Source organism: Poromitra crassiceps (assembly GCF_964638095.1).
Source record: "Poromitra crassiceps genome assembly, chromosome: 3".
NCBI lineage: Eukaryota > Metazoa > Chordata > Actinopteri > Beryciformes > Melamphaidae > Poromitra > Poromitra crassiceps.
In genome coordinates, this window is record NC_139625.1 from 82,735,567 (window position 1) to 82,762,361 (window position 26,795).

Sequence of the window (26,795 nt, forward strand, 5' to 3'; positions counted from 1 at the left end):
TGGGGGAGGTTAGGTTTAGGCATGGGGGGAGGTTAGGTTTGGCGTGGGGGCTGGGAGAGGTTAGTGAAAAACGGGGAATATAGACCCCCTTTCGGAATGCCGATATTTCGGAGTGGCAGAACGTCGGAGTGGCAGCACGTCGGAGTGGCAGCATGTAACCGGCCGTGGGAAGGGTTACATGCTGCCACTCCGACGTGCTGCCACTCCGACGTTCTGCCACTCCGAAATATCGGCACTCAGAAAGGGGGTCCGGTCTATATTCCCCGTTTTTCACTAACCTCTCCCAGCCCCCACGCCAAACCTAACCTCCCCCCATGCCTAAACCTAACCTCCCCCAGACCCTAACCCAAAACCTAACCTCTCCCACCCCCACGCCTAAACCTAAGGTCGGCATTGCGGCTTCTAAGGTGAACGACCGCCAGTCCGAATAATGGAAGTTAACGTTCGGAGTGGCAGCATGTCGGAAAGGCAGAGGAACCCCTGTGGGGAGTAGGGGTGCTTGGGGTGCTACAGCACCCTCTGGTGGATGCTGGATGCACGTTTACAAATAAAAAATAAAATAAATCATTAAAAAAAAGTTTCATTACATTTTTGTTGGTTATGTTCACATTCTAACAATATTTTGACTTCAGTAAGTGGCTAATAATGGGTTTAAGTAGTTCAGTTTAAAGAAATTATTCCTATTTTACGTTTCACGTTTCACGACACTTCCTGTTCTGTGTTTAGGCCGTGTTGGGACCCATGAAAAAGTGCTTAGAAAATGAGTTTCGTTCCCATGTCATGGGCACTACTCATTCAATGCATTTTTTCATAGACAATACCCTTCTGGACTTTGGGTTAAAAGTTCTACTCATAATATCCTGCAGTATTTTGTCACAAGCCAGAAATGTATAAACAGTTTATAACCAAAAAACGAAAATCTTGTGCTGCTGTTTTTGCTTGTAAAATGTGTTTTTGGCAACACAAAATCTTTCTCAAATGTCATAAATGCTAAAATGCATATACTTAACATCTGAAACAAGTATTGGTGCCTTTAGTTTACTCATATGTGAATTTAGATCATGAAATGTAGCATATTTGTTAAAGAATATGCTTCAACTTAAGTGTTTGCCACACAGTACAATGAAACCTCCACAGTAAATTGTGCCAAAAGCTTATGTTTCATACATAGAAAATGTCTCAACCTACTGTGTAATGAAAGGTAGAAAAGAAAATCAGGGCACCTTGGACCAAAATGGCAGAAAATCTATCAAAATGTTACCACGCCCCCTAAATTGGAATAATGCAAAAAATGGACAAGACTAAAAATTAAAGTACTAGAGGTCAGAATTATTACAACATATGGTATGAAACATTTATTCAAGTACCACAAAGTGTCACAGCATCTGTCACTTATACACCCCCCCCCCGCCAAGGAAATTATGAAAATACAAAATAGCATACAAATGCATCACAATAAAACCTTCTGTTGGCTGTGTAAGTAGTCTGTGCTGTTTGCATTTATGCATTGCATTTAACTGGATGTAGGCAGTGTGGCAATTCTTTAACAATTTAATAATTCTTGAACAAAACAAGTAGTAGGCCTACATAGTAACATGTTGGGTTACTCATCCCTATCACTTTCATCAGAGTCATCATCCCATGTACCTCTTTCTTCTGTTTCCTTTGACACATTTTCACAGTCCTGGCAGTGACATAAATCAGTGCAAGACAGTTTTGCAGACATGCATGAACATCTTCCAGTTTCACATTTGCTTTTTTTACAATTACAGTGGACTACCTGCAACACACTATCAGGGGCAGGATTTCTAGTCATCCATGTTACTGTTAACTCCCCATCCTCCATGCCCCATCCATTGCCAATGGGTGAAGGAGCACACATCCTACTAGTCAGAGAACGTCTCATCACTGCTGCTTGGTAGTTTGCCCTTTTGCAATGTTGGTGGAGAGCATCACTTGTTGGGGGAATGGACAGTTCTGGCAAAGCTGATGATGCCGTACAAAATGATTTGTACCTTGCATCGTTCACGTTTTTGGCAGATGATGGCTAAAATGCCTAGGAAGGACATGCATGTATGAAACTCACCTAGTCTAACCACAAGACGCTTTGTCAACTCATCATCTTTCCAGCGGATTTGCTGAGCTTTGGCATATATAGCTTGGTCAAAAACTAACACTACATGGTCCAGTTCTAGCTGATCAGCAAGTTCAACACTTCGCTTCAGAATAGTGTTAACTGTTGACATCTCTGTCGGTGAAGCCTCAATGACTGGAAGATAATACAGTGCTGACTTAGGTAGAGTGGCATCACTTTGTAGCATTGTGTGGAAACCTGTCCAGCCTGGTACTGTACATGCTTCAGCATCTGTGTTCTTCACTAAAACATATGCCAGTTCTGTTTTGGCAATAATGGAAGTTAACGTTCGGAGTGGCAGCATGTCGGAAAGGCAGAGGAACCCCTTCAACCTGTACGTTTCCACCTGCAATGGAACACTTTCATCCTGAAGCAAGTTCTGTGGCCCTTGTCTTTTAGTCTGTGGATAGTGTTGTAGCGGGATGCTAGGAGGTGCTTTGAATGTGTAAACTGACTTCGGCAGTGGCTGTCTGTCTGGTCTAGACATTGTTTCAACAACAGAACTTTGTACCATAATGCCATTTGTATGGTGAGTAGTTCCACGACCTGACAGTGTCTCCTCCCCAAAATCGATGTTATCCCACACCAGTATGGTTGGTGCCTTCTTTGAGAACCCCTTAGGGATTTTGTCTCTGCCCTCTAGAAGTTGTAGTGACGCTAGGCTAGTGTCTAGACTGACAACTGTGTTCCATGAAGCACAGTGTCCTAATCTGTTCAGTAGTGACAGAACATTGGATGAACCTGTTAAATGGCGAACAGTTAGACCAAGACACAGTGACTTAGGCTTCTGCTTCCGACCTTTAGAAGCAAGATACACAATGTCTTGACAAACAGATAAAACTTTTAGGTTCACATCTTCAGGAATATCAACATAATGGTCTAGTGTTGGTTCCTCTGTTGCACCTATAATCCAGGAAATCACATTGAATAGTTCAACTGTCACAACAGATTTTGCGTCAGAAACATTCAAATCCTCTGCTGTGGGAGGCCAGGGGCATTTCATCCCGGGAGTTTCATTCACAAGTCTCTTCAATATCAGTCCTGCACTGTACAGTGTCCTTGTGTGCTCTGTAGTTTGTCCAGATGTGTGTTCATTGTCACTTTCAGCTTGGCTTACCTCGGTTGACTCAGTTGTTGTCGTGTCTGATGGATGCGGTAGCCTGTCTAACAGTGTATCTGCTGATAATGTTTCAACAAAAACCAGTTCGGAGATGTTGCGCGTTGCAGGGCTGTGAAACACCAGCTGGGGGAAATCACGGGCCAACCGCTTTTTCAGTTTATCCTGCCTGCAAAATGAAAATATAGAAAAAGACGAGCACAAATGTATAAATAAAGGGATTTTTTTCACAATGAGAAACAAATACATTTAAACATACTGTCAGCCTTTCTTGTGAGCGAATAAATCAATAAAATGGAAACTTTTCAGTATGAAAGAGGTTCTTTTTTGTTTACTGAACTGTCAAGGACACAGTTACCTGTAGTCTGAAGCATCAATATCCTCATTCTTCTTAACGATGTCTATGAACTTCTTCCTTAGTTGGTTCATTTCAGGATTTCTTGTTTATCGATAATCCTTTGACGGATGACTCGTTCGCAGAATATCTTGTAGCTGGCAGCAAAGGGTTGTTCATTTCTGAAAACACACACACGCAGACAAAAAAATACTTAACATGTGCAAAGAGGTCTGCTGTCAACATTGTATCTAAAGACAGACAAAATAGTATTTGTTGTAGGTCAAAGCCTTACTTTTGAAATGTGCAGTGTTAATGCAATGTAATAACTCACACTTCATCTGTGGTTGCAGTATGTGTTGCCGTAGACTTTGACAAGGACCTTGTGTATTCTCTGTAACAGGACCTGTGGTAACGCACTTCCAGAGACACACAGTCTTTGTCTTTGATATGCAAAAGAACGCTAGAGTCTTCCTTCTTCTCAGCAGCCTTCCGCAACTGGCCTGAAAACAAAAAAAAGTTATAATCAGCTTTACTGTCAAATCACACATTTTATAATTAAAAAAAAGTGGGTGACATTTGTTTTTGTATCTTTTATCCATTGTATTGTTATTACAAGAAAAAAGAGGTGGGGGGGGGGCAAGGAGATCAAGGCAATAAAAGAAAATGCTCCCTCTCTCTGTGTGTGTGTGTGTGTGTGTGTGTGTGTGTGTGTGTGTGTGTGTGTGTGTGTGTGTGTGTGTGTGTGTGTGTGTGTGTGTGTGTGTGTGTGTGTGTGTGTGTGTGTGTGTGTGTGTGTGTGTGTTGGTTTGGGGGCTGTAAATAACACAGTGAACAATGGGCCAGCTGGCACTTGTGACCTGCCCCCTTGACCTCCATGCATTCCTGGGTTAGGGTTAGCTAATAAAGTAGTGAATCAATCAGCAGTTGGATTTTCAGTCTCTGTTCTGTAGATACACATTTTTTTTTATCAATGATAAGTAATATAATATAATATATAAATCAACTACATCACAAGACCACCGCCTTTTCTGCCTGTCTATCTGCACACTTCCTTGTTCCATGTTTTTCAGTCCTGTGTGTGTGTGTGTGTGTGTGTGTGTGTGTGTGTGTGTGTGTGTGTGTGTGTGTGTGTGTGTGAGATAGAGAGAAAGAGGGGGGGGTCGCTTACCTGCAGACACTGTCTCTGCTTGTGAAAGTTGATCCTTCTTCCGTTTTCCACCAACAGTAATATATTTGTCCACCTTTTTACAAATGATGCAGATGGCTGGAAGGACAGGGCCAGCAGAACGGACGGGCAACCTGTCCGAGACCGAAGTTTCTTTCGGGGGGTTTCAGACGTGGCTCCGTCGGGGCCGATGCTGTCTGAGGCTGCGGCTGCATCTGGTTCTTCTTCTTCTTCCCCCTGCACCATCTGTGTGCAGCGTTTCTCAGCCAAACCCAAACGTCTTTTACAAATAAAGCGACGGTAACACGTCGCGTGAAATCCAGCGTCCTCGGGAACATGGTCAAAATCCACGTCCACGCAATGTTTAAAAGTTTCAGCGATAACTTTACTATCGCCGTCCAGACAAAGCCACTGTTTGACGACAGACCTGTAAGTGTCCCACCTTGTCTGGGTAAAATCCTGCACGTCCTCATTCTGTACTGACAAAAAGTGCATATAGCATCGTTTGGAGTCCTTTGATTCCCGGCTTTTACGCACTTTTTTCCGCTGTTTTGGTTTCTTTTTCCCCTCTTCGCTGCTTGAACTGGTGGTCGCCATGGCTCTAATATTATTACGGCAAGGGAATAAAGCGGCTACGCGATTGGTCCACGTGACCAAAACCACACCACTCCCCTTGCACAGATTAGTACGCCTAGTAAGAAATAGTGCCGTCTTTGACCACTGATTATAAAAATACTGCAGGATAACACGAGTAGAACTTTTTTATTTGTACTTTCTACCTATAGATCTCTTTTATGGAGAAAAAAGTGTGTAGTGCCCCTGCCGTGGGAACGGAAGTAAACGAAAATGCTAGTCACAATATGGCCTAGTTCTGTTCGGTTCTGTTCCTGTCGGCTGTCGAAAAACAAGGCGGGCCACTTGAAGTGTGGCAGCTGAGCTGCAGCAGGAAGAAATGCTGAAGTAACGAGCACGTTAACACTGTGTCAGCCAAGCCACCATGCATTTCCTGCCAGGCGTTTTGGAGACGAAGCATTGAAGCGTTCTTTTCAAGCTCGGTGGTTTGATAAATGGAAGTGGCTACACTACAGTGAAGAGACAGACAGCGTGTTTTGTTTTGCATGCGTAGATTGCGTACAGTACTGGACACAGTCTCTCTCTCCCCCTCCCCCCGTGGAGTTTGACCCAGCCCGACTGAAACTTCATCTTCAGATGTTGGGAGACGTGTTCAGAGGGAGTGATGATGGGCCTTATGTTATAATAAGAGGGTTCAGGATGTCGCCTCAGATCTCTCAAAACTCCATCCACAAACCAGAGCTCTTTGGAGAAGTAGAGAAACTCATAAAACTCTGCCTGTGCCTGTCCGTCGCTTCTTCAGAGAGAAGTTTCTCTTAAAACCTGGCTGAGGAGCACCATGTCCCAGGAGAGGCTGACTCACCTGACCCTACTCCATGTTCACAGAGACGTCCTGGAAAAGCTGGACATTCGAGGCATGATTGAAGATTTCATCAGTGTCACTCCAGAGCGAAAGCGCACATTTGGAGTTTTATCAGCATAAGGTAAGACATTTTTTCATTCACTGCCGCCGTGCAGTTTAATTTACTGTATGTCTAAATGCACATGAGCTGTCTAGATATAGCCTTCCTACTGCACTGTGTAACCATGCGTAAAGACGCGAGAAAAGAGGTGTGTGTGTGTGTGTGTGTAGCCTACTTGTGATTTGCGAGTACGACAGCATCTGTAGCAGTTTTCTCATAATCGTTTTCGTTTATTATGTAAATCTGGTTCCATGAGCCAGTACCCGACGTTACGTGTGTTTGTTTGGGTTCGTGGTGGTGTAGTGCTATAAAGACGAGACCAGACACCTGTGTACTTGAACGTGCAGGAGCTCTAGTTGTCAGTTGCTGGGAGCGACATGACTCACGTAATGTTGTTTAACATCCACTGGGTGGTGCTATACTACCACCCATAACAGTGTGTAGCGGTAGCCTAGTGGCCTACCGTTTATTTTGTATTTTGAACGTCATTTTCACAGCACCCACCACTTCAAACCACTTCCCACGGGCCTGAACTGGAGAATGAGACAAAGAGGTGCTCAACATCAAGACATTGCTGTAAGGAAGAAATACAGTAGATGTGGCTTACCCCAAAATGCTCTGAATGTACAGGGAGGAAGGATTGGGTTCCAAAAGTCCACAGGGCATATCTTCAATCCTGACTTTCTGCTTAACTGACCCATATCAGTTCCTCAAGGAAAGAGAAGGGGCTGCATAAAACATTGAAGGAAACTCCTGTTTTCTGCAGAAAGATCTTTAAGGCATCATCACGATTATGAGCACAACACTTGTTGGCAGAGGAGTTTCATCCACTCCACTTATTCTTTTATTTTCCTGTCAACCATTTTATGTGGAGCACTTTGAATTGCCTCTGTGTATGAAATGTGCTATACAAATAAACTTGACTTGACTTGACTCTAAGTCCCACAATGAGCTCATTGACTGGGAAGCAAAATGATAAGAACTCCACACTGCAAATTGCTGTCATTTCATATGAATGACAGGAAGGAAACAGACACTCCTACTGTGGCACCTGGCAATGGATTGGAATTGTTGTTTTTCTAATCAATCCAAAACGTGAGTGGGAAGTGCCACAGTGAATAACACATCATAACTCAAATGTGGAGATTTTGACCAGAATCCTTCACACACCACCCCCCCTGCTTTAAGATGTGTATTTGTCCTTACACTGTTGAAATTGTGATATCACAAATCATAAAGTGATGTCATAAATCACTGATGATGTCTCAGACACTGATGATGTCATAGACATTGTGACATCATCAGTGATGTCATAAACCCTTCAGAATAATAGTCCGACACCCACTTCATACAGCCCTTCAGAATAATAATTCCTGCAATACTCTTATTTGCATTTATTTGCATAAATCACAGATGATGTCACAATATGTTATGGAGTCACTGATGTCACATTGTGATGTCGCTGTTGACATTGTGACATCATCAGTGATTTGGACAGAATCCCTATGAAGTCCTCAGCAAGGCCAATAGTCCCAGCATCCCCACCCTGCTTGCGAAGGCACAGCTCAGATGGACTCCATGTGACTAGAATGCCCTGTCTTCTTTGGTGTGCTGAAAAATGACAAAAGATGCGATCAATTTAACAATGTTTCATTTTCCGACATGAACACGTTGAGTCAATTTCATGGCTGAAAGTCATCCAAAGTCTCTTGCAAACCTGAGAAGTCTTGTGGCAGGTGCATAGGTGGAGTAGATGCACTTAGAAGCACACTGTCTTCACTTGTCTTCAAACAGGAATTTAATGCAAACGTGATCTGTAAAATATATTCTATACATTTCTTTGTAAACCACATTGTATTTCTTAACCCCTGAATGACTTCCTTCTTCTGCAGCATGAAACAACATCAAATCAAACACACTGAGAGCAAACCTCGACAAAGCATTTTACATGTGAACCAAACTATTCATGCACAGAAACAAAGAATATTGGTCATTATTTTTATATCGATCTTTTGCTGCCTTTTTCGGTTCATTTGCACCGATGCTACCAGCTGTTGTGCAACGCAAGCACTGTTTTGTATCCTTGAGCTCTCTCAGCTTTGAAGATAACAACAAAGATTATGTGCAAAACAATGCTGCTGAGATTGTGAGAAGTCCCTGTCACTTTCAGTAGGTGTGTATCGAGGAGAATACAAACCAGCACGTGTTGATACAAACACACACGCACGCTATGCACTCATTCACCCCGAACACCAGGATGCACACGCAGACACACACTCGTGCCCTATGGAGGCTCCAGTGACCTGAGCTAATAGACTGGTTCAGTGATTAATAACTGATTAATTAATGGATATGTTTAAAAACATTTGATCAAGTGATTCATTAATTAAAAATATGTAATAAAAAATGCTGCTCAAAAGAAAATGTTCTTTCAATCGGTCAGTTTATACTTCCATTTTATTATTCTGCCTTTACATAATTAATAAATCACTGAACCTATAAATGGATTTGTGAAATGATTTTTCGAGTTGTTTCAATTTGACTCTTATTCCAATCACTGTGTTCCTATTCATTTTTCATTTCACAATTCATTCGTCTTTACACTTTCTGCTTGGAGCATACTTTATTTTTAGATTCATATCTATATAATTTGGAAGCTTTTCGGCTTGAGGGACAGACACACTAACCACTGCACCAAAGCGGAGCTGATTAAAGTGCCTTTATACTCGGGAGTGAGTTTAACCAACCTACTCGCTAACACTTGCGACTCACGAGGACTCGCATTCATTTGGTTACACTCACTCCCTAAACTCACTCCCACCAAACTCAAACCCACTGGGCATCCGGGTTCACGGCATCAAACAGTGTTGTGTTGGTGGTAATTGCAGCAACCCATGTTAAGAGCTTGCCCAGGAGTGGATTCGAACTGCCGACCTTCGGCTTGCTGGACGGACGCACGCTAACCACTGCACCCTAGCTCTCTTGGCGGAGCTGATTAACGTGCCTTTATACTGGGAGAGTGAGTTTAACCAACCTACTTGCTAACACTCAGGACTCACAAGGACTCACATTCATTCAGTTCCATCTGTGTTTACAGTATGTAACCTATTGTCTATAGGATCATAGCTGCAAATCATAACTGATTATGTCAAGTCAGGTGGTTTGATGAAATACTATGGTGCATGAACCTGTTTGTTATCTTTAATAAATCAAATGTACAAGATTAGTCAAAATAGCAATAGATCTTATTTAACACTGCATTAATTCAAACTGGAACGACCGCACCGCAGATATATGCCTCCGCCAACAAGTGAGCAGTTGACATGCATGTCTGTCCAGACTTTGGCGTTACCGAGCTTGAAAATGACATTTGTGACCTTTGACCACCAAAATCTAATCAGTTCATCCTTGAGTCCAGGTGGATGTTTGAGGCAAATTGGAAGAAAGTCCGTGGAGGCGTTCTTGAGATATCATGTTAACAAGCTTGAAAATGGCATTAGTGAGGTCACAGTGACCTTAACCTTTGTCCTTTGAGCACCAAAATCGAAGTAGTTCATCCTTGAGTCCAAGTCGACGTTTGAGCCAAATTTGAGTCCAAGTGGACGTTTGAGGAAAATTGGATGAAATTCCGTCAAGGTGTTCCTGAGATATCTCATTAATGAGCATGAAATGAGCGGTCGTGAGGTCACAGTGACCTTGAACTTTGACCTATGACCACCAAAATCTAATCAGTTCATCCTAGAGTCCAAGTCGACGTTTGAGGCAAATTTGATGAAATTCTGTCAAGGCGTTCCTCAGATATCGCGTTAACGAACATCAGACAGATGGACGGCGGAGGCATAATGACAAATGACATATGCCTCGAGACCATGTACTGTGCATCATTGTAGTCACAGAGACCATGTACTGTGCATCATTGTAGTCACAGAGAGACCATGTACTGTGCAGCATTGTAGTCACAGAGACCATGTACTGTGCAGCATTGTAGTCACAGAGACCATGTACTGTGCAGCATTGTAGTCACAGAGAGACCATGTACTGTGCAGCATTGTAGTCACAGAGAGACCATGTACTGTGCAGCATTGTAGTCACAGAGACCATGTACTGTGCAGCATTGTAGTCACAGAGAGACCATGTACTGTGCAGGATTGTAGTCACAGAGACCATGTACTGTGCAGCATTGTAGTCACAGAGACCATGTACTGTGCAGCATTGTAGTCACAGAGACCATGTACTGTGCAGCATTGTAGTCACAGAGACCATGTACTGTGCAGCATTGTAGTCACAGAGACCATGTACTGTGCAGCATTGTAGTCACAGAGAGACCATGTACTGTGCAGCATTGTAGTCACAGAGACCATGTACTGTGCAGCATTGTAGTCACAGAGACCATGTACTGTGCAGCATTGTAGTCACAGAGACCATGTACTGTGCAGCATTGTAGTCACAGAGACCATGTACTGTGCAGCATTGTAGTCACAGAGACCATGTACTGTGGAGCATTGTAGTCACAGACACCATGTACTGTGCAGCATTGTAGTTACAGAGACCATGTACTGTGCAGCATTGTGGTCACAGACACCATGTACTGTGCAGCATTGTAGTCACAGACACCATGTACTGTGCAGCATTGTAGTCACAGACACCATGTACTGTGCAGCATTGTAGTCACAGAGACCATGTACTGTGCAGCATTGTAGTCACAGAGACCATGTACTGTGCAGCATTGTAGTCACAGAGAGACCATGTACTGTGCAGCATTGTAGTCACAGAGAGACCATGTACTGTGCAGCATTGTAGTCACATAGACCATGTACTGTGCAGCATTGTAGTCACAGAGACCATGTACTGTGCAGCATTGTAGTCACAGAGACCATGTACTGTGCAGCATTGTAGTCACAGACACCATGTACTGTGCAGCATTGTAGTCACAGACACCATGTACTGTGCAGCATTGTAGTCACAGAGACCATGTACTGTGCAGCATCACAGAGAGACCATGTACTGTGCAGCATTGTAGTCACAGAGACCATGTACTGTGCAGTATTATAGTCACAGAGACGATGTACTGTGCAGCATCACAGAGAGACCATGTACTGTGCAGCATTGTAGTCACAGAGACCATGTACTGTGGAGCATTGTAGTCACAGACACCATGTACTGTGCAGCATTGTAGTTACAGAGACCATGTACTGTGCAGCATTGTAGTCACAGAGACCATGTACTGTGCAGTATTATAGTCACAGAGACCATGTACTGTGCAGCATTGTAGTCACAGAGACCCATGTACTGTGCAGCATTGTAGTCACAGACACCATGTACTGTGCAGCATTGTAGTCACAGAGACCATGTACTGTGCAGCATTGTAGTCACAGACACCATGTACTGTGCAGCATTGTAGTCACAGAGAGACCATGTACTGTGCAGCATTATAGTCAGAGACCATGTACTGTGCAGCATCACAGAGAGACCATGTACTGTGCAGCATTGTAGTCACAGAGACCATGTACTGTGCAGCATTATAGTCACAGAGACCATGTACTGTGCAGCATCACAGAGAGACCATGTACTGTGCAGCATTGTAGTCACAGAGACCATGTACTGTGCAGCATTGTAGTCACAGAGATACCATGTACTGTGCAGCATTGTAGTCACAGAAACCATGTACTGTGCAGCATTGTAGTCACAGAGACCATGTACTGTGCAGCATTGTAGTCACAGAGACCATGTACTGTGCAGCATTGTAGTCACATAGACCATGTACTGTGCAGTATTGTAGTCACAGAGACCATGTACTGTGCAGCATTGTAGTCACAGAGACCCATGTACTGTGCAGCATTGTAGTCACAGAGACCATGTACTGTGCAGCATTGTAGTCACAGAGACCCATGTACTGTGCAGCATTGTAGTCACAGAGACCAAGTACTGTGCAGCAGAGAGCATGTACTGTGCAGCAGAGAGCATGTACTGTGCAGCAGAGAGCATGTACTGTGTAGCAGAGAGCATGTACTGTGCAGCATTGTAGGCCAAAAACCATTGAAAAGATGATTTTCAACATGTAAATAATTATTTTCACAGAAAAAGATTGTTCAGGGCGAGCAGGAAAAGTGGGCGTGGCCATTTTCATGACAAGGAGTGGTAAAACAAATGATTCAGAATCATGAAAACCCCCTAGTTTGACATTAATGAGGGTCAAGCACTGAAACACCTACAGTAAATGAATTGGACCCTCATTAATTTTCTGCTTGCACCTGTATTACTTCCTGCCTTTTAGACACAACATGGCTCCTGTGAAAAAGGTTTATTGCTTAAAAAATGATCTTAGGTTCTAGGGTTGGACGGGTAGTTATGCATCCCCTGAAAGAAATGTTTTGATTAGGAAATTACATGAGGCAGACAGAACCAGAGAGGTCCAATGAGAAAGTTACAGACACACACGCGCGCACTCACAGGCGCACACACACACACACACACACACACACACACACACAGTGCCTCAGTAGGATTTATGACATCACTGATGATGTCACAATGTCTATGACATCATAAATCAGTGATCCCTAAACAGTGACATCATCAGTGATTTATCACATCACTGATGACATCATATACATTGTGACATCATCAGTGATGTCATAAATCCTTCCCATCAGAGGCTATAAGTAGGACCGGCAAGCTGGTGCCAGCTCCAGGAGAAGGACAAAACTCACGCAGACTCCAAATATTTGAGTAAATCATAGGTACTGTTGAAGGTATAAGGTGTTCATCCAGGTTAGTTGAACAAAATGAACAAACAAGACGAAGGGTCATCAGATGAGCTGCATCTGGAGGGATCAGTGTGTGACGTGGTGATCAGAGTGGATGATGTGGAATTCAACACCGCCAAGGCTCTCCTCTGCCACTACAGCCAATACTTCCACGCTCTCTTCACCCATGGCTGGACGTCCCAGGACAACATCTACGACATCGCCGGCCCCGTGTCAGCAGACATGATGCGTCTCCTCATAGAGTACGCCTACACCGGCTCTGTCCCGGTGACCGAGGACAACGTGGAGGAGCTGTTGATAGCAGCAGACTACCTCGGCATCATGGGGGTCATCCGCTCCTGCTGTGAGTTCCTGGAGGTGCGGCTCTGCCCGGAGAACTGCATCGGCATCTTTAAGTTTGTAGACTTGTACTACTGCCCGGACCTGAGGAGCAAGGCCTTTCTCTTCATCCTGGAGCACTTTGAGCAGATCGCCACAGCCTCTGAAGAGTTCCTGGAACTCTCTCTGGAGCAGCTGACGGACATCCTGGCACGAGACGATCTGAACGTGAGACAGGAGAGCACGGCGTTCGAGGCCGTCCTCCGCTGGATCGCCCACTCGCCCGAGGAGCGTGAAGGTCACATGTCTGTGCTGCTGCCTAAGATCCGCCTGGGCTTGATGACCACCGACTACTTCATCAACCAGGTGAAGAACAACAGTCTGGTTAAAGACAACGCCGAGTGTGAGGCGATCATCCTCGATGCAGAGAGGGCCATGTATGATGTCATCACCAACAGACCCTCCAACCCTCTGACTCGCCCACGCCTGCCTCATGCCATCCTGTTGGTCATTGGAGGCTTCAGTGACAGTGGCGCGCTAACAAATAGCATTGAGGTATACGATCCCCGTGCCGAGCTCTGGGTCAACGTACCAAACGTTGAACTTGAGTCTCACCGGGCTTGCCACGGCACCGCTTTCCTAAATGGCGTTGTCTACTGTGTTGGCGGCTACGGCTACGGCTACAACAGCAGTTTTAGCAGTCTCAGCAGCGTGCGGAAGTTTGACCTCTGTACCCGTACTTGGCACGATGTGGCGGCCATGCATAATCGCCGGGGCTATGTCAGCGTGGCAGTACTGAATGGCAGTATCTATGCCATGGGAGGCTACAATGAAAACGTCCGTCTCAACAGTGCCGAGTGCTATGATCCTCAGACTGACAAGTGGACTCTGCTCCCACCCATGAATGAGGAGAGGAACGAGGCCAGCGCCACAGTACTCAACGGCAAGGTGTACATCTGTGGTGGTTACGATGGGAAGAGGAGCCTGAACACAGCTGAGTGCTACAACCCAGACACCAACCAGTGGATGAAGATCGCCCCCATGAGCAGCAGGCGCTGCGGCTTGGGCGTCATCGCCTACAGACAGCGCGTCTACGCAGTGGGCGGCTATGACCACCCCAACCACCTGCGCAGCGCCGAGGCCTACGAGCCGCTAACCAACACGTGGAGCGCCGTGCCCGACATGCTGAATCCATGCAGCTACTTTGGCATTGAGGTGATGGACGACCAGCTGTTCGTGTGCGGAGGCTGCTACAGAGGCTTCAAACCCTCCAATAAGGTGGAGCGCTACGACCAGAGCACCAACGAGTGGCACGAGGCCTGCAGTATGAGGACGCCACGCAGAGGGCTCAGCTGCTGTGTGGCACATGGACTGTCCAACATGGCCGAGTACGCCGCACCTCACCACATCCTGTAACCCCGCCCTGGGCCGCCCTGTCTGCTTTTTGGCCTTTTGGCTGATTGCCGATGGCGATATATATGCAAATTTGTTCCACCTAATTTCAGAGCCATGGAGTCTCTCCTGTAGTGGAATTAACACATTATTATACCTACTCTTATCATGATGGCCCACTGGCAGATAGATGCTGACATAAAAGCTTTTCAGAATGTACACATTCACTGAGCATCATAAGAAACTACTTCAACTTACTTAGGTAATGAAAAACCTGCCATATTCTTATTTATGTAACAATTTGGGGTGATATCAGCCATATTGGCAGAAAGGACCCCAGTGGAAATAAGTAGGCTTCTAGTTCGCAACTTTAAGCTACTTTACTGGGCTATCCTTGGATCATTGTTTTCTTCGATTTACATAATGTGCACCATTTTTAAAATGTTTTTACTATAAATGTAATTTGTGATGTTCTTTTTGTATTTTCATCCGAAATAAACTAAGGCCATGTCCACACGGAGACGGAAGCTATCTTTTTTTTTTTCGTTTCAGAAAAGTTTTCCATAAACATGGAAACGTTTCAAGAAATGTGTGTATCCACATGAAACCACTGAAACCGCTGTAGAATAACAGAGAAAGACAATCTCGTCAATAATGGCATACAACCTCTAGGCACGCACAGTCTATAATGTGTATCTCACTGTAGCAGCAGCTTAAACCCTTGGCTTTGCGGGGAGGTTTGCCATGTCGATGAATAAAATGATGAAACCTACAGTATACAGGCAAATGCAGAGCTGTTCAGCAGGGCTGATGGTCTCCCTGTAGCCTACAATATAGAACGTTAACTATCGGTGACATTCCTGATATCATCCACTTCCATGATCTTTAGACATGTTGCAAACACATCCCAGCATATTGGCCGCTCCTGCACATCACAGCACAGGCTAAATGATGCAACATAAATATACATTATATAAACTCATGGCATAAATGTGTTTTTATTGGAAAAAGTCGCGTCAAGTAAGCTAAAGTCTTGTTGGAGTGGACACGAGCGGATATCACAGACATCACAGTGCAACCGCATGTTCCTCAAACCTCTCACTTCCCTATTCACGTTGTATTTACGAGGGCTATATATAGGGCAAGAAAGTATGTTGGTTACACTCAGGGTTTAGATTTCATTTCATTTCATTTTGTCCAATATTAAAATATTCCAGAATTGCATGTTGTATTAAAAATAAATATAATTTCTATCTAACACCTTAAGCCTGATTTTGTTTGTGTTATTGTAAAAATGTAGCCGCCGCTAAGCCTTCTGGGAAATATCCGATGAAGGGAGGGGAGGGGTGGATGGGAAGAGTCAGCTGTGTGGAGCCCTGAGGATGTTGTAGGCTACACGCTGTTCTCCGTGTCCACTTGTTGCTGACGGTGGTAATAGAGGAGCATTATATTTTGCTGCAAGATCCCCACTGCTGTAGCACGAACGTTACTGCCATGATTGTTATTGTTGCTGGTGGAGAGAGGTGGGGCTATGGCGTCATCGTTTCAGGAAAGATGCGTATGGGTTGTAAACACGGAAATGCAAGGGTGGCGTCTTCAGATTTAATCACTCTGGGACCCGTTTTGAAAAATTAGCGTATACGGCCAGAACGTATAGTCCCAGAACGCGGTTCCATCTGGACGAAACGGCTATATGACAAAAAACTTTAGCGGATACACCTAAAGTCGTCTCCGTGTGGACATGGCCTAAACTAAACGTTTTTGTGTGTGTGTGTGTGTGTGTGTGTGTGTGTGTGTGGTCTCTTGCACATAATAAGCTGGTGGACTCGGTGCGCTTCGGGGGGTGAAGTTGCAACATTGTTTCACTTTTCATTTGGTCTGGTTCACTTTCACACAGCAATTTGTCACAAGCACCAAACTTTCTGAACAATGTCACATGGTCGAAACAGTCACTCATCTGATAATGGGAGACCCTAAAGATAAGAAAAAACATTGTTGGCATTTGTTCTACCTCGGGTAGGGGTATCTCAAAATCTGAGGGCCCTTTCTGCTAGACTTGAGACCCATTCCTGGCTGTTCATTGGCTAATGAGTCTCGCATTTTGGTCCTCCGCTGACGCCACTCTCTCTCTAGAGGACACTAGGCTGACTGAACAACACAAGTGAATCCGCAAAACACAAACCATGGAGCAACACCTGCGATGTTGGGATTTCTGGTTTTACTTTGGTGTTAATATCAAATAAATATTTGACAAGAATGTGCCCAATATGAGCAGCAGATGAGGCAGCAAGCTGTTGAACATTTCATTCTGCAGATGAGATGAGTAGCCTAGCCTAGCCTACATACTGAAGGAGATAGGCAAGCCGGCCAGCTGTTGAGAAACAATGTGTTGTTGTTATGGCGACGTACGTATTATGGTGACGTACGTCACGCAGGTACTGTACACGTGTGCAGTGTACAGTAGCAGTGTTTGTTTTGCTCCCTTCTACCATCTTCTACTCATAGTGTGCGACGCATGTTTAGGTGAATAGGCTAGTGAGTAGCTAACGGCTAGGCTAGTGTGCGTGCTAACCTACAAAATGCTGCAACCCGGCTCCAGCTAGCAAGTTGGCAACTGCATGAAAAGGCGCAGAGATAGTTGAAGAATAATGCAGGTAATGCTGCAAGTAAAATGGTTTGATTAGTAACTGTAATTAGACCTGGGTATTGGTTCAAATTTCAAGAATCGATTCGATTCCGATTCACAAGGTTGCGAATCGATTAATCCCGATTCGATTCCGATTTGATTAATTTCAATATCGATTTGGTTAGTGATACCAAAACGTGTTTTTTTGCGCTGTAACCTGAATTACATGACTGTCCAGTTATGTAACACAGGGGTTCCCAACCTTTTTTGCGCCAAGTAGATACATGTTAGTTACACATATATTTACTCAGCAGCTGGTGACAAAGGGCAAATAACAACCTTTTCATCTGTCAATAAAGACACTTTCACAATTATGCACAGTGATTTGATTTCAGCCTATATCATTTCTAAAAGTAGATATTAATGACCATTTCCATTTATGTAGCCTACAGTATTTATGTTTTTGTTTCAACTACAGACATAAATAAACATCAACTTGAAGCTATGTTTCAACTACCACACACAGCATAATATTTTAGCCTGTCCTAATGTTAAACCTGGCAAAACATCTCCTCCCATCCTCTCATCATCCCAAGGAAATCCATTGAGGGCCGACAACAAAACGTCTATCGTTAGCTTTAGCTTATAGCTTTCCCTGGGTTTAAGAATTGTGTTGGTTGGATAATGCTTACCCCACACTACAGGATTTTCAAATCCTTGAAGATTATAAAAATCTTGAGAGCCCACACACTACAGGACAGAGAGAGCCGATTTTTTAACATTTCAATCTTGGGACACACACACAATCGCGTCTGTTCAAACGCAACCCCACACACTAGAAGATTATGCTGAAGATTCACCTTGGAAGCAGGGCTCAACGTTAACTTTTAAAATGCCTATTCAGTGTGCGCACCGGGTGTAGTAGTGTCATTTCGTTTTCTAAACAAATTTTATTTTTTGTTTTTATAATGCATTTGCACTGAAAGGATTTGTTTAACTAATATTTGCGCGGACAGCCGCGTCCATTCGGGGTGTAGGCCTACTGTGCACGGCCAGGCGAAAACCGTCTGCACAGGTGTCTTGTGGAGGGGCGCGTCTGCTGATTTGACTCACTTTTCCGTGCGGACACTCGCCGATGCGGGAAGCTGAGACCTAAGCGCTTGTTGTAGGCTACATGCTTTGCAGTATAGCATTTAGTTTTCCGTCCTGTTCAAAGACGCACGGGTATTTCACCTCGATGACAATTTCCTCGTTCTTTGTTTCTGTGCGGGGCTGCGAGCGGACGCGGACCAGATTATTTTGCGAAAAACTGTAATGAAAACGCAGCTACTACTGGCTCTCTGCTCAAGATGCAATCGCCTGTCGGGTTGTAAATATCTAACATGTTAGATATGCCCGATTCACAATCGGGAAGAGGCAGTCTTCCCGATTGTGAATCTTTGAACCCCACACACTACAGGATCATTTGGGAAGATTATCTGCCCGACGCGCTTCAAATCGGGAGCACCCCCGAGAAAATCGGGAGGGGGGAATCTTGGCCATAATCTTGCAAATTATCCTGTAGTGTGGGGTAGGCATAACCGTGAAATCCCGGAGTGGAGCATTTTTGTTCCTTTATAAACAAACTGAGAGAACTGGACTGAACTATAGACTAAATCACTTTTATTCTACCCGTTTTGCTCTAATGTAATCTTTGAAAATGGAACTGGTGGTGTGGTTCAGTTTGTGTTTCATTCTACTACTGCCCTGCAACTAATTATTATTTGTGTTGTAAAGAATATAAAAGAAGGAAGAAGGTCCGCACACTGAGCTCCTGTTTACCTTTTAATTATCCATCCAGCAACAATTAATTAAATAATTAAAAGGTAAAGGGGAGCTCAGTGTGCGCCGGACCTTCTTCCTTCTTTTACATTTGACTGTTTTTGGTTCCTGCACCTGCTTTATTGTGTGGGATGTGCTCCACTGCCTTTTTACTATGTTGTAAAGAATAGCCATGCTTATCTGTATTCTGAATGCATGGATCCTTTGTGAGGTTTGACAACATTTTAACTGCTTCAACTGCTACATAAATAAATGGCCATGTGATCACTTTATATAAACTGTCGATTGAATTTACAGAAAATATGCTATATCGTGATATATATCGGTATCGGGATATGAAATGACTTATATCGGGATATGAGATTTTGGTCATATCGCCCAGCCCTAGCCTCAACCCCCCCCCCCCCCCACACACACACACACAAACACACACAGAAAATATAATATATTTATATAAATAGGGGAAGCTCATTGGAGCAGCAATCAGAGCACAAAAACATTATCACATTGTTTTACCATTGCATCCGACTTATTTTGTAATCACTCTGAAGCACATAAATAATGAATATGTAATAAATATATTATACATATTGATTATAATGATAAAACGTACCTAGAGTAGGCTACTGAAGATTACTTAAGTTAAGTTTATTTATTTATAGGCCTAGCACTTAAAATACAAATCCAATTAAAATACAAAGTGCTTTAATTGGCTACATCAGTCGTTCCCAACCTACGGTACGCGTACCGTAGGTGGTACTTGCGCCCCCTGCTGGTGGTACTTGGAAGGCTCTGTGAATTTTTTTTTTTTTTTTTTTTTTTTTTTTAGTTTTTGTGCAAAATCCATGGTGGTCATTAGTAGTAGTTTTCAAACATGTGAAAGTGAAATAATAATCATAATTATTAATATTATTGGCAGTGTTTCTCAAGGTAGGTGGTACCTGCTGGTGGTACTTGATCCCTGGAATCCCAATGTTTAAATTATGAAATAAACCCAACTTTAAAATCAATTGTAAAACATGTTTATCTATCAAAATAATACTACGAATGAAAATAAACTTGTGATCATTGAAATTGAGGTTTATTTTGTTGTCTTGAGATTTAGAAACAAATATTTGTTTCTGACGGACACTATACCTGTTGCGCATGCACAATTACCTGCCCGCCCCGCATGGTTACACAAGTGGTGAACAAAGACGAGGAGGGATGCTAAAGTGGATCAAAACGGGAGGGAATCGTAAAAGAGCTGTAGTAGAGGAGAGCAGCAACGATGAAGCACAAGGAGGTGAAGACAGCAGTCAACCCAGCACAAGTGCAGCTGCTGCAGGTTGCACATAGGCTGCAGGTTGGAATAAATTTGCCTCCTGCGTGAACTGTGCATAGCTGAATAGACTGTATTTTAACGTCGGTCATATGGTGGTACTTGGAGAGCCAACTACTTTCTCAGGTGGTACTTGGTGTAAAAAGGTTGGGAACCACTGGGCTACATTGATGTGAGAACAAAACAACTGAGAGCAAACAAAGTAATACATAAATAAATAAATTGTTGTTTGTGTATTTGCCAAAGGCTCATAAACTTGCAGATTGGAGTTTGGCTTGTGATTTAAACCGTTTTGTGATTGTCATCTCCTCTTTCCTTTCCCTGTAACTCTCTACTAAAGGTGCATTCACACCGACCTATTAAAGTTTGTCGCTGGCGTCGAGTTTACATACAAAGTCAATGCAAACGAGCGATTGAGCGTATATTCGCCTGGGAGAATAATCGCTGGGCGTCCGAGCGGCAGAGACAGAGCGACAGGGAGAAAATACGCTCGTCGCTCAAGATGAAATATCCCAACTCGAGCGAAAATACGCTGGCATCAGTCGCTCGCTGTTCAACACTGATTGGCTGCCGTGTGAGAGCGAGTCAAGGATCACTCTGGCTTGGAACAAACCGCTGGTTTATTGTGTGGCAACAAACTGCATTGACAGGCTGACAGCTGACATGAAGTGAAGTCTGTACTACCGGTATGCAGCTCGCATTAGGAGCACGCTGATAGGCTTAGCTTGTAAACAATGACGGTGGCTCGTAGTGGACAAACAGCATGACATTGCGTAACGTTATATCCCCCACATGTCCGTCATTTCGTGTGCCTGTTGATGAGCGATTTAAACAGAGCGACAGAGCGATTCCAAAGGGTTGAATCAAGCGACAGAGCGAAAAATAAATATCTCGGTGTGAACACAGCTTAAGTAGGCTACAGTCCAGTCAATCACAAATGAGCTTTTGTGTGAAACATGTTGAACGAGCCCTTCTGATTTCCCTTTATTGAACAATACTCAACACTCACTGAACCATAAATTACCTCCGGTAATCTGACTGCTGGATGAGTAAATGTATCTGGCCTCAGGTCAACTCAGCAGCATGAAGGGAAGTCAAGCCTGCAGTGAGGTCTGCTCTCCACTAGAGGGGAGTCTCGTTCTACAGCTGCATCTCCCCTCTTTATTCGAATGCAGCACAATGAATAGAAGAGGAAGTTGAATGCAAATTCATTGCAGTGCAATCTCACTTTGTTTACTTGTTATGATTAATTTATAAGGCCAACATTTACCTTGTCAGTAAACTCTCTTTAATGTGCCAGTCAGCCAATACACTCCCACTCTGGCTGTTGAGTTGTGCTGCCTCTGAAACGCAATCTAAGCAGAAAATATTAAAACTGCATCCTAAAACTCTCCAGAGGGAAATGAAGGGAAACATGCATCATACCAAAGGAATGACACAGAATTAAATCATCTTCATCTTGATGTCAACAATACTAGTAAATGTATGTTGGTTATATCATCTTTGCTGTCATTTTTCCAATTCTATATTTTTTGTAGCACCCAATAATGTAATCATTTCCTGAAAATGTAATATATGTGCATTATGGTGCTACAGTCCCTCAGAAAGTAGGGGAAAGCTTGAGCTTTTTAAATGCTGCAGAATATCCAACCCCTTCTCACTCCCCAGGCCGGTGGTTCGATCCCCGGCTCCTTCAGTGAGTTTGCATGTCTAAGTGTCCTTGGGCAAGATACTGAACCTCAAATTGCTCCCGATGGCTGTGCCACCATCGGTGTATGGATGTCTGTGTGAATGGGTGAATGTACTCATTGTAAAAGCACTTTGGATAAAAGCACTATACGTAAATGCAGGCCATTTACCATTAGCTGGCCATCCCCGGGCTCACGACCCCTCTGCACGAGAGGTAGACCTTTTCACATCAGAATATGCAGAAGAAGAAGGACCATTGGACTGGAGGTTGTTGCTGTTTCAATGAAAGGCATTGATTTTATTGACTGCAATAACCACCCCAAGCCAAGATTTGACTTTGGCCATCTGTTTTTTTTAACCATAAGATATTCGGACAAATGTTATTTATAGCTCAGAAGTTTGGTGGAGTTCAGCTGAGGTTCTCTTCTTGCTTTTCAATTGTCACTAGCTATCAGGTGAAGATGGACGTGAAATGAACTTTGTGGAAGTTATTTACTGTGTTGGGTCCCTGAGAGATGTTATTATCTTTTGTAACAATTTTCATGGAGGCTATTTTTTTTTTAATAACAACAAAAATCCACCTACACAGAATAAGTCGAGACTCATCATGCATAATATGAACAAAACGGATGCATACATCATGTTCCAAGCAAAGTTTTGCATTATGAATTCTGTATGAGACTTGTCCTGTCTTGTCTTGTCTTGTCTTGTCATGTCATGTCATGTCATGTCATTGTCTTCTCTTGTCTTGTCAAGTCATGTGTTGTCTTGTCATGTCATGTCATGTCATGTCATGTCATGTGTTGTCTTGTCATGTCATGTCGTGTCATGTCGTGTCATGTCATGTCATCATGTCATGTGTTGTGTAAACTGAGGCTCACGAGTAATTTAGTATACATTACGAATTATCATGAAAGCCAGACTACAGACTTATATAGTGAGATGGAACCAAATGCAACAGACCTTAAAACAACTTTGTTGATTTCACTGGAAACAACAGAGGTAACAAATGGATTACTCAGCGCGCACAACTCTCCACCGCTTAGTGTCTTGATCAAAGTGAAATGGACTGTATGCCAACATGGCAACTGAGGCTCATAGGTGTAGTCCCGGCAGAACGCGTGGGAACGCCGTTCCCATACTTCTCCAAGGGGTGTTTTGTGTGTGTCAGTGTGTGTGTGCATGTCGAGCCAATAAAACGAGTGAACTTGACAACGTTGTCATTCGTCCTATATTTAAGGTGGGCTGAATTATTCACACAGCATCAACTCGCGGCTTGAAGAAAGAAGGAAACATTCCACCTTAACTATATTTAAGGTGGGCTGACTGATTCACACAGCATCAACTCGTGGCTTGAAGGAAAAGGAAACATTCCACCTTAACTATATTTAAGGTGGGCTGAATGATTCACACAGCATCAACTCGTGGCTTGAAGGAAAAGGAAACATTCCACCTTAACTAGCTACAGCGCGGGGGAAACCTCAGTTTAATAAAAGCTATACTGAAACATACTGGCTTTTTCAGCATCAAAATATATTTTTTTCCACCAGTAGGCTACCTCACTATAACAAGTAAAGATGAAAAAGGCAGCCAAACATCCTTTAATTTTTCGGACCAGCTGCTAAAAAGGTACGTTTACAAGCATGAAGAAACAATGTTAAAAGCGTGTTTCTTTTCAACGCGGTTGAATCAAAAGTTAGCGTTAATCACCCCATTGCAATTTGCATCGCCAGATGCCAGTTGTGCAACTTGTGTGATCGCTGGTTGAGAGATTGTTTAGCTGTTTGTGTTGATAACTGAGTCTGCTCTGCTGTTTTATTTTAGTTTCAGAGCTGCAAATGTCACGGGCTTCTGCAGTGTTTATAGAGGACACAAGTTAGTCGTGTGTCAGTGACAGTGGTTTGCAGCACTTGAGGAATCCTTGAGTTTGCTCATTTAATTCGTTGATATAAGCGATTGCCCGCCCGGAACGATTAATTAATGAATAGGCTGCGTGAACGTTAGCGTGTGTGCGTGCGGGGGGGGGGGGGGGGGGGGGGGGAGGGCGCTTTGTTGGGACCTGTGCGTGTGCAGGTGTTCCCCATATAGGTGCGTTCCCCCACTTCTCTAGATAGCACTACACAGCTGCTGAGGCTCCCAGGTCTCCTTCACTGCAGAACGTATGAGGATGTGTTTCTGTCTTATTGGAGTGTCCACCATGCTGTGACACATCTCAATCAGCATCAGCTCAATGATGCATATCACAAGTGGCCAGGCAGTTACAAAACTCCACTGATTGGTTCCAGTGGGCAGCCCTTGGTTTGCTCATCTGTCTGGTGTATTCCGGACACCACTGGCCCAATTTTAGCAGAACTTGCGGGAATGACACATCTTACCTATGCATTTCCACACTGATATTGTCCAAGAGTGGGCACTACAATTACATACATCTTAATATAGCCATGTCTCCCAAACTGTAAGTTTGATTGACATGAATTTCAGTGTACACATCCAGCTATTCCTGCTCCATACATATATTATACATACTGTATATTCCGCACATATATTTTCCATCAGTTTGAATTTCTTTGAAAACTGTTTCTCCGCTTTATCATGCTTTGATCATTCAACAGCAAACATTCTATAGCCCAAGGAGACTGGGATCATGCACCACCTGCATGTTATTTTACATTTAAATGAGAAACTATTGTCAACAGTTTTTGGAGTGTGCCACTGTGAAAGCCAAACAATTGAGCACAAGAGTGTTTGTCATCTCCTGGGAAACCAAATGTATTGCCTTTTGCACACAATATGATAGAAACAGAGTTTACCATTTTAAATGTGGCAAACGGAAGACATTTACGTTTTAGTTGTTGACCTCCCGTACTTACAGAGAAAAGGCTGGTTTGGCTGCTGCACTGAGTGCACGGTCTCGTTCCACAATGCGCCCAGCCTCCAGAACACTGTACCTAATTAAGTTAGTGTATCGAACTAGCTGATAGGACCCCACTTCAAACAAACCAAACTATCCCTTTAACACATCTGAGTTGCAGTAGCTAACATTAGGTGGTTTGTACCTATTAGGCTAGTATGCTAATATTTTCTATATTAACATTACCATACTAAGTTAGCTTGCCTGCCAGCTAGCTAGCCACCAAAGTAAGAAAACAACCAACACTAAGTGTTTTTTGTTTAGATTGAACAGGCTCTTATCAATTTGGAAAGCTTCAGCATGGGGCAAGGACAAAAGACAAGATAGTTAATGTGCTAGTAATCTGAATTTAGCAATTCCATTTTCACATTTCTCTTTTAGTTGTAACATTACACTCAATGGTACACCCAACAGTATTAGGGCTGCCACAAACGATTATTTTGATAGTCGACTAGTCACCGACTATTTCAACGATTAGTCGACTAATCGGATCATATCGCACAATTACTCAATCGCTCTGATTTAGCTATCATCAGCTTCTAAATTTAGCTTCAAGTTGTTTTAAGCATGTGCCAAATAAAAATAAAGACAATTAATGATGATAATTCACTCAAAAATAATATTTTCATGAACTTTAAAGTTTAGAGCATGTAGCAGCATATTTATTTCTGGCATCAATGTACTTGCATGTAATAAATGTAATATAGTGCAAATTGCAAAACTGCAAAATAGTACACATTGAAATTGAAAACATATAGTGCAATGAAATATGTACTATCCATTGAATGAATAATGCAAAATAAAATTAGGGCACTACTACGTGGAATGGAAATGGAACCAAAAACTATTCACTGCAACCAAAATATCAACAAAAATAAATTGTTTCAGTCTTCTCAGGCATCAAACACATTTTTAAATGTCGTAAGTAGTAGAGTGCAAACTGCGGAGTAAAATGAGGTTTCCAGTATTCCCGTCAGCAACACATGAGCTTAACGTTGCTATGATGACAACGATACAGCAGGCTTTTAACGTTAATATCGTTAGCCATTAGCTAACGTTAGCAGCTCAAACTTAACGTTGCGGTTGCCAGTGAGCTAACAAGCTAATTAGCCTTCATCTGCATTCGCCACAACGTGCTTCCTTTTGAGATGCTCGCGCATCATACTCGTGCTGCCATGATAAGCGAGTTCAGCTTATTTAGCAGATTTTGCACTTCACATTATTGTGGGTGAGATGCTCCCACACTTTGGACTTAGTATGAGGACGGCTAGACATTTTTTCTGTGGAGAAGCACTGGGAGCTGCTTGTTGTTTTTCCGGTCACGGTGATGTCACATTTTCCCCGGATGATGGGTACTGCGCATGTCCATCAAAGACAGGACGGAGACGCCTGGATGCCAAGCCAGCCAGTGAGGCCATCGCAGGCAGCAGCTTTGCGGAAACAAAACAAACGTTTTTTTCTTTTTTTCAGCTCCAAAACAAACATGCGATTACGTCGACTACCAAATTCGTCGGCGACGATTTAAATCGTCGACGTAGTCGCGACTAGTCGACTAATCGTGGCAGCCTTAAACAGTATATGTTTCCGTTTTCTATATCACCTTTTCTGGCCTGGCTGTATCCATAAGTAGCGGGCATTCTGTAGAATTACAATGAGTACAAT